A 10,000-nucleotide genomic window follows, 5' to 3' on the forward strand; every position below is an offset into this window, starting at 1 on the left:
ATCCCGGGGCATGACATCCGAAGTAATGATGGACGATTGCAGATCCATCACACTGACAACACTTGCATCACACGATATGCATGATAAACACTCGAGCACTGTGGGACGAAAAATCGACGCCAGATAAAATACCGCTGGCAACTCGGGCATTCCGAACGTGATTGCAAACAGACCGCACTTACATCACTATTTCTGTTCGTAAGTATTTTTCTCGGCCAGGACAGAAGCAACGGCGAGCCGCACCGTCAGCAGTACTCCAGGGCCGGGGTGTCAGCGGACAAGTGGGGCCGAGTCAGCACACATGGCTGGGAGGGGGGCGTGGCCACTCCCTAAATGGCTGCGTGAGGGCGTGACGTCACCTCGGGAGGGGGCAGAACCAATGACGTCACCCAGACAGACAGAGAGCGGCCGAGAGAGAGAGAGAGAGAGAAGAGAGGGAGCGAACGTGTAAGCCCGGCCGTGTGACTCAGACACAGGGAATAGTAAAACCCCACAATACCTTTCTTAGAGGCTTCTATGACACATGCAGCCACGCGCACGGGATCTTAGTAGTGGTTAATAGATGGTCGGTTATGGGTTAGGGAGGAGGGGGGGGGGGTGCGTTTTGTGAGTGATATGATGAACGTGTTTCGGGTGACATCTGATGAGCGTCAGACGTCACTTGTGAATATATTCTGATGTTGATGTCATTATCTATTCTGTAAATTGCAGTCTTTAACAAAGTCTTAAATAAGATACGCCTTTTGTCAAACAAATAAACATTCACTAATGCTCTCTCTCTCTCTCTCTCTCCCTCTTTTCTTTTTCTTTCTCTCTCTCTCTCTCTTTCTTCTCTCGCTCTCTCTCTTTCTTTCTCTTTCTACTCTCTCTCTCTCTTTTTCTCTCTCACTTTCCCCTCTCATTCTCATTCTCTCTCTCTCTCTCTCTCTCTCTCTCTCTCTCTCTCTCTCTCTCTCTCTCTCTCTCTCTCTCTCTCTCTCTCTCTCTCTCTCTCTCTCTCTCCCTCCCCTCCCCCTCTTTTCTCTTCTCTCCCTCTTTTCTCCTCCCTCCCTCTGTTTTCATCTCTCTCTGCTTTCTCTCTCTCTCTCTTCTCCTCTCTCTCACTTTCTCGCGTCGAATTAACTGGCTCACCACTTGTATAATTTGATTAAAAAGCTAATAACTTGCAGAGCTAAATTCCATTCCCAGACGAGTCAATCTATAATTAAAGTCACCAAGAATCGTGACACATCATGCATCTTCAAACTAAGTATCAATCAACGCAAAATATTCAAATCTCAAACGAAGTGAACATCACACGTGCATGATTAAATTAGAGAGAGAGAGAGAAAAAAAAAAGGAAATATATCCGACGGACACTTGCATTCCTCCATAAAAACTAATTCATTTCTCGATACATTAAACTCACACCTTAATTGCAATGACCTTTGTTTTTATTGATTTCTTCTTAAACCCCGCCCACTTTCATACGAGAGGACCCTAGGCAAGGGCGTGTGTGATGTGGTCATTTTCTTTAACCCGAGAGAGAGAGACAAAGAGAAGGGCGCATCATTTTTTTTTTTTTTTTTTTTTTTTACGTGTTTCCTGTGTTCTTGGGAAGTGCTTCGTGTGTTCATGTGTCTGTTTACGCGCGTGATGACATCTCTTCTGGTGATGCTTGTGATTTGCTTTCTGGTGCCAGTCTGTGTCATTGTTCTGTATAAGCAGATGCATTGCCGTTATTGTGATAGTATTTTTTTGGTAAACATCTTTTGTCACCGATATCAGTATATCATGTACATCAACTACAAATGTTACGAATAATAATATTAGTAAGAATGTCAAGTGATAATTATCATAACAATTATTCATTACATATTAGTTATTACATAAATGGGATTAACAAGATATAAAACCACACAAAAAAACGGTCAATCTAACAGCAAAACAAGCGGTTGTATCCTTGAAATAAAAACCTAAACCCCAGGAATACAAACATTAATACAATACACATACCCAATGAACTATTCACACACTCACACACAAGTAACACTTAACCAATCTATCACAAGTAGGCAGCACCTCCCGTAAACATCACTCTAATAAACACATCCGTGCGATTCCGTACTTTACTCCCAGAAGGTTCTAGCCCACAACGTTCCCCTCGCCCACAGCACCGTTTACACAATTAGTCATCCGTCATCCCTGCAGAGTGACTGACAACATGGTCCGACGCACCAGAGGCCCGCCCGACAAAAATAGGATGCACATACGCCAAAGTGACATATTTAGTGACACTAATATCTCCCCGCGGAACAAAATTCTTGGAAATGGTTTTCACTTGTTGGGTTGGAGAGAGAGAGAGAGAGATAGAGAGAGAGAGAGAGAGAGAGAGAGAGAGAGAGAGAGAGAGAGAGAGAGAGAGAGAGAGAGAGAGAGAGAGAGAGAGAGAGAGAGAGAGGGGGGGGGGGGGGGAGAGACGAAGGAAGGAAGGAAGGAAGGAAGGAAGGAAGGAAGGGAGGGAAGGAGAGAGAGGCGAAAGAGGATTTAGGAGAGAGGAGTGAGGAGAGAGAGAGAGAGAGAGAGAGAGAGAAAGAGAGAGAGAGAGAGAGAGAAACACAGGTTACATGGGAACTCTTTTCGGCGGAAACCTGACCAGTATTTTTGATGCTTCTCTTTTGGCGCTCTCATTCAAATGGAGTTCTAAAAATAGATCACTGTTACGGAAGCTGTTGTTGCGTTATTTCTCTTCTTTTTCGTAAGGATCTAATATTCAAAATACGATTAATACAAAAAAAACACAGATGGAAGAATCGGTATAAAAAGAGCAATGGTACACGAAAGGAAGAGAAAGAGAGAAGGGGAGAGGGAGAGGGAGAGACAGAGAGAAAGAGAGAGAGAGAGAGAGAGAGAGTGAGAGAAAGAGAGATGGAGAGAGAGAGAGAGAGAGAGAGAGAGAAAGAGAGAGAGAGAGAGAGAGAGAGAGAGAGAGAGAGAGAGTGAGAGAAAGAGAGATGGAGAGAGAGACGAAGAAATAGTGAAAAAAACTCATATATAATAAAAGTAAAAGTACAAAAAGTCAGCTGAGGGCAGAATGAATACACAGAAGCAGCGGCCGCCCCCGGGGTGAGGGAGGGACGCCCAGCAGAAACCAGTTCTCGACGGCTGGCCAAAGAACTTCCTCCTGCTGCAGCCATATACGGAATTAAAACCCGGTGTACCTTCATACAGCGGCCCTGCCTGACGGGTACCGATCGACGCGCGGCTCGCCATTCCAGGGGCATCCAGAACCAATGGAAATGGCAAATAAAGAAGAGAGGAAAAGGAGAGGAAATACATAATTGAAAAGGACAGTGCATTTACAATTCATTTGTCAGATTATGAATGGACCGTCGACTATCACTCTGGTACTTCATCTACCCAGTGACATATGTACCCACACATACATACACGAACACGCGCGCACCCGCGCTCACACGCGCACACGCACACATACACACGCACACGCACATAATGTCTCGCTCTCTGATGTATATACGTATTTCCCGTACATTTATGCAACATTGCAAGTTTATTTGGGGAGCAGTCGCTTACACGGCTCCTGCTCCTTCAACTATGTAGTTACACGTGTGCATTTGTTGTTATGCAAGTTTTGGACAAGTTTTCGGAATTATTCAAAGGCTTAATTAGTTTTCGCAGTGAGGGAAACCGGAGCCTGGGCGTCGCAAAATGGTCGAGGGCCGAGGAAGTGAAGACAAAACGGCTAAGGTGTCTAGGGAATAGAGAGAGAAATGGAGAGGTAGAAAAGAGGTGGACAAAGAGGATAAAAGAGTAGATAAGAGCGATAGCTGGAAGATGCTGAGGAACTCGGTTGGGGGGGGGGGGGGGGTGAATACGAGGGAAAGGGAGGGGGAAGGGGGGAGGAGGATGGGAGGGAGGGAGGGAGGGAGGGAGGGAGGGAGGGAGGGAGGGAGGGAGGGAGAGAGAGAGAGAGAGAGAGGGAGAGAGAGAGAGAGAGAGAGAGAGAGAGAGAGAGAGAGAGAGAGAGAGAGAGAGAGAAGGAATTACACCGATGTGGGTGTGACGGGCTGGGTCGTGCAGTCCATCAGTCACGCGGGACAACATAAACACGGGCGTCTTCACCTCACCTTCGCATACTCATCCTCACACTACAAACACCGCCCACACCCTCACTCCCACCGCAATCAATACACCCTGATAACGAAACCACAACAAAATAATGACCCAAAATCCTATAAAACACCAAAAGGCATCAACATCAAAACCAGAGAAACAAACAAGGCGTCCTCACAATCCCTCACAAAAACCGCAACATACAAAAGTACCTCATAACTCCTCATGAAGACGGATTGGTTCACTTTATCCACTCACAGAAAGCTTCCTGTCACCCCCTTTTCCGTCCTTCTCTAACATGCGTACCCAAGTCCCACTGCCGTCATAAACACTGGATTTCCATAAACAGGGGACGCGAGAGAGAGAGAGATAGAGAGAGCGAGAGATAGAGAGAGAGAGAGAGAGAGAGAGAGAGAGAGAGAGAGAGAGAGAGAGAGAGAGAGAGAGAGAGTGAGAGAGAGAGAGAGAGAGAGAGAGAGAGAGAGAGAGAGAGAGAGAGAGAGAGAGAGAGAGAGAGATAAGGGGGGGGGGGGATGATGAGTAAGTGGTGCAGTGGGCTAAGGGGAGGGGCGGGTCCGCAGAGGGTAGGGGTACTGGTAGGAGAGGGTATAGTGGGTATAGTGAAGGGGTGTGGGGGGAGGGATAGGGGAGGAGACGTGACGCGCAGACTGTTAAGAATGCTTCATAGGGAGCGTTGGCATAATAATTAATACTGCCAGTGCCATTATCATTGTTATTGTTACGATCATCATTGTTATTATTATTATTATAATTATTATCATTATTATTATTACTGTTAACAATACAACCATCATCATAATCGGAATTACAGTCATCATAATTTCTCCGTCATTTTTTTCTTCTTTTTAGTCTTCCTACTTTCTATTCGCTTTCTTCTTCTCCCTTCTTCCATATATATATATTTCGGTTCTTGTTCTTCCTTCATTGTTGGTTCCTTTTTCGCCACTCCTATGAGTCCTTGTGTACTACGGGCGAGTAGGAAAACGATAATTCTTTCACTCTTTCGTTCATTCGCATTAATCATTGGCTGTCGACGCATTCAGAAAGCAATTAACTCTTATTCTGCTTTCCCCTTCTCCTTATTTTTATCCTCCCCCAAAGAAATATCCTTGATTTACATTACAGTTTGTAAATTCTTGAAGATACTTTTACCGAGTGAACGTATCACCAATGGAAACAAAATACCTAATTATCAATGAAAAAAATAATCAAAATAACAATAAACCTCAGTTTCTAAAGGCCAAACTTGCATACTCCTCCAACTAAGCATTTCAAAACACCTTAAGGCTATCAACGAGCACTTAGGGCTATCGCCGCATCAGCCATTTAACCTACACCGATCCGCGACCAACGAGAAATATAACGACAGATGCACGGTCGTCTGCCTTCGTCTGGGTAGCTTCATGGGCATCCCTATATGGGAAGGGCGGTACTTCAGGTCCTCAGCGTGTTACCCATACCCATACCCCACAACCAGACACGACTCTGCCCTTACTTAGGAACCGAGTTCTCAGTACCCATACCTACGGCTTGAGACCTCTAACTCACAGCCATATGTCATTCCCATGCCCGCGGCCTCCTGTCTGTACCCAGGATCCAAGAGCCAATGCTCATACCCAGAGCTGAATACCGACTGCCCACCCCCCCCCCCCCCCCCCCGCCCCGTCCATGCGTGTAGGCTTACGTACTGAGCTCCTCCCTGCCCTCATGGCCGCCTGTGTTAGCGCGGCTCTTTTCCTTTTAGCGAGAGATGACGAAGGGCAATTTTGATGGAGCCGGGTGTATGCTTCATATACTTTATCTTGTTTGTGTTTTCTGTGAAATGTGTGTTGCTAGCTGGAACACTTGGTTTTGACTGCATGAGACTCTTCTGTGGCTACTTCTATAAATCGCTTACCCTCCCCCCTCTCCCTCTAACAGAGACATATAAATCACAAGGTTCTAAACACGTGTGTCCATATATGGAAATCTTCCACCAGCCCGGATCGACACAAGCACTAAGCCATAAATACAAGGCGCGAAAACAAAACGTTAATGGCGGCGCGGACAGGAAGAATAATATTTCGAGGAACCAGCATTTCACTTTCCTACCATCCTTCCCTCCTAACCCTCACGCATCTAAACCGACCTCACAGCTTCGCACAAGAGTTAATCACAGGCTTAGCTGAGGGCTTACCCTTTCATATTCTCTTTGTTCGGTAACGGATGATTCGTCAGAGAACCCCGGGTAATTAAGATCAGGAAATATCCGTCTTCTCCATAAATGCACGGGATGAAGTGGTTCTCAGAAGGCACAGCCAACACCAGGGAGAGAAGTACGTAGTTCTCGCCTTCGTAAAAATGTCCGCAGAAACTACTTGAATTACTCACAATAAAAAAAGCCGCTAGTAAAAATAACAGCCAATAAAACTTTCCGTAAAAATAACACCCAATAAAATTTTCCCCGGATGATTAATTTATGTCCCAATTCTTACAGCTTGGTCGGGCCAAAAATGCCACCGAGATTCGCTGGCCGTGTTGCACAAGGCCACAATCTGAGGGGAAAATCCAACCGACGTTCCTATTGCAACACGCAGGTACACCATACTTCGAATTTATATCCTTTCTTTCCCTCTCTCTCTCTCTGAACATCCTCCTTCCTTAATCCCATTAAATCAGAAACGGCGTAAAATAATCAGAGACGTCGACTGCCAGTAGCTGATCGGTATCCACGCTAAATGGCTGCCATTTGCATCTTGGTCAACAAAGAAAGAGCGAGGAGTTTTGGCGCCATTCTGGGTCTGCCATGCCAAGACTTTGCTTCCTTTTTTTTGCCTTTTCTTTTCCTCTCGTTGCCTTTCCCCGCCAAAAAAATATTGTAGCCTAAAATTATACACAGGAGAGATATAGGATCCAACGCACGCTGTTAAAAAAGGAAAGAAAAAAAAAAAAAAGAAGAAGAAAGTAATATGGACTAATGGAAAGGGACAAGAAACGAGAGAGAAAAATGTTTGTTCTTCGGAGGTGTTTTCAACCTCATATTTGCGCTTCAAAATGGCCGTCAGTCATCATTAGGCGAGCCATGGTTATTGTGCAAGAAGATGAAATGCATATATGCACACACGCACGCAAGAAACGCAAATTACATGTCATGTTTTGTATCCATCAATTTTTTTTTTTTCTCTCGTTCTTCGCCAGCAGACACGTACTCCATCTTGAAAAATAGTGATGATGATAATAGCAGTCGTAGGTGTTGACATTTGAGTACACTATATAAAATAGACAATAAATGATTTCTGTTTCTATCTTATCTACCGGCGATTCAAAATTACCATCGATAAATGAATGTTCCTGAAATGCCTGTACTCTAAAAGTTCTAAATTGAGAGAAAAAGTAATTCCGAGTTGCTATCCATTGGTTCTGAAATACTAATATATATATATATATATATATATATATATATATGCCCCAGTTTGAAAGTTTCTAATCCTGGATAGCAATAACAAAACAGCAATTGTGACAATAAGAATATATAAAATAATAATGATAATAATAATAATGATAATTGCAGTACTAAAACACAAAACAAGAATCATGATAACAATGATACTAACAACTGATGGAAAAACAAAGCAAAGCAATATTCCACCTGAGTGGATTCGAGCCTTCGTCAGGGAGGGGAGCAACGCTAATAGTAAAAATATATAACAACAACAACAACAACAACAACAACAACAGCAACAACAATAATAATAGTAATAATAATAATAATAGTAATTATAATAATAATAATAATAATAAAAGACATGGTAACAATAATAGTAATAATAATGATGACAATAAAATAATAATAATAAGAGGAAGAATAAGAAGGATGATAATAATAAGAGGAGTAATAGCATTAAGAGTAGTAGTAGTAGTCCTAATAATATGAATAATAATAAAAAATAAAAAAAACGTCAACAACATTATTCATAATAATGATAGCAATAGTAATGATAATAATAGTGATAACAATAATATTGATAAAACAATAATAATAAATAATAAGAATAATAAGATGGAAAATGATATATAAGGAAAAAAATAAAAACAAAAACCATACATAATGATATATAGTAATTATATTGATGATGATGATGATGATGATATCATGATTATTATATCAATACTAATACTAATAATATTTCTATTACAACTACTACTAACAAATATAATAAAAATAACAAAACAACATTAATGATAATAAAGAGTAATATTAATAACATGACAAAATTATACATCAAGTAAATAAATAAATATAAATACGATATATATTCTAAATAATAAACTGACAATGTCTATTATCATCAGGAGAAGTAGTACCATCGCCATCGTCATTACCATCACCATTTTCGCCTCAGCACAAATCGACAACAAATCCAAACGTCTTGGTACATTTTGTAAAGCATTGCGCACTTAAGGATCTCCCCAAAAATGCCCTAAAACTCCCATTCGCCTTGCACGTTCCCATATTCTTCTCCTTTCTCGCCCTCTAAGACAGCACTTCATCCAAACAAATAATTTTGCCGAAGCACCCCCTGCAGAGAGACCCCACAGGTGCAACAACAAACAGGTGTAGAGAAGAAAACGGGGGTAGAGGGTGCACTCCCGAGCCACGTGGTTGCTCCCTGCCCCTGCCTGCCTCTCTCTCTCTGCCTTCCTCAGGGCATTTGGGTGCCACTGCTGCTGCGGCTTCTGCTGACACGATGCCAACTGACACACTCGGCGGCGCTCACGCTTTTCCGCGGCGTCTGCCAAGTAGCACACGCCGCGCCGCCCCCGGAGTGCCGGCAGGAGCGGACGGTCGGCCTGCCCGCCGCGCCCCGCCTTCCTTGTTCTCTGGCTGTCTTCCTTATGGCTGTCTTTCCTGGTCGGGATTCCTCGGCAGACTTCCTTCTCCGTTGGCTGGCTCGTCCTTGGAGAAGTTTCCTGGTTTCCGTAGGCGTGTTCTCGTGGCCTGGCTTTGCGTCAACTAGGAATGTGTTCCCATGGGTGTAATGGGTGTAGCAGAAATTCAGCTTGTAACATTATCAGTATGTACACAAACAGAGCAAGTAACTATCTTCACTATCAGCATATCGTAATGATGACAAAATGTGATAATGATAATGATAATGATTATAACATACATTACTACTACTACTACTACTAATACTAATAATAATAATGATGGTGATAATAATAACAATATAATACCATTATCATTATCATCATCATTATCAAAATTATAGTGATAATGACAATAATAATGATAATACAGATAACATAACAATGATAATACAGATAACATAACAATGATAATAATACCATCAATACTAGTATTACTACTACTACAATTACTAATAGTACTGCTGCTAACAATAATAATGGCAACAACAATAATAACAATAATATCAATAATAATAATCTTAATAACAACATTATTACCAAGGCTATTGTTGATTACCATGAACAATTTTCTTGTCACTATTGTAATTGAGGATAATGATGATAAGAGGTTTTGGCATGAAAGAATGGGCGGTAGATACAGTCACTATTATCATTAATTAAAATAATGACTAAATTAATCTTCCCTGAAAAATACGATCACGCACGCACGAACACACACACACACACACACACACACACACACACACACACACACACACACACACACACACACACACACACACACACACACACACACACACAGCTCTCTCGTCAGGAATTTCCCACAGGCCAAAAATAAAATTCTAAAAATGGCTCCCATACAAAACGTCTTGAAGAATGCCGGAGAAAAGTCGTTTCCTTTGCTCGTGTGTCTCAAAGGCCGCCTGTTTGTGTGTGTGTGTGTCTTGCTATTTAC

General features: G+C 42.5%; 1 protein-coding gene across 4 annotated transcripts in view; it reads right to left on the minus strand.

Annotated features, from left to right (window-relative positions):
* The window catches only part of LOC125039799 (serine/arginine repetitive matrix protein 2-like), a 117,455-nt gene that overhangs the window by 67,893 nt on the left and 39,562 nt on the right, over positions 1 to 10,000 (minus strand). Inside the window, exon 1 of one of the 4 annotated variants that reach the window (XM_047634086.1) lies at positions 183 to 290. The exons of 1 other annotated variant lie outside the window; for it this stretch is intronic. The gene's annotated coding sequence lies outside the window, so the exon portion shown is untranslated. Of the gene's footprint in view, positions 1 to 182; positions 291 to 10,000 lie in introns of those variants that run through there. 2 more of the 4 variants (XM_047634084.1, XM_047634085.1) reach the window with 2 other exon arrangements.

The sequence above is a fragment of the Penaeus chinensis genome, chromosome 27, assembly GCF_019202785.1.
Source record: "Penaeus chinensis breed Huanghai No. 1 chromosome 27, ASM1920278v2, whole genome shotgun sequence".
NCBI lineage: Eukaryota > Metazoa > Arthropoda > Malacostraca > Decapoda > Penaeidae > Penaeus > Penaeus chinensis.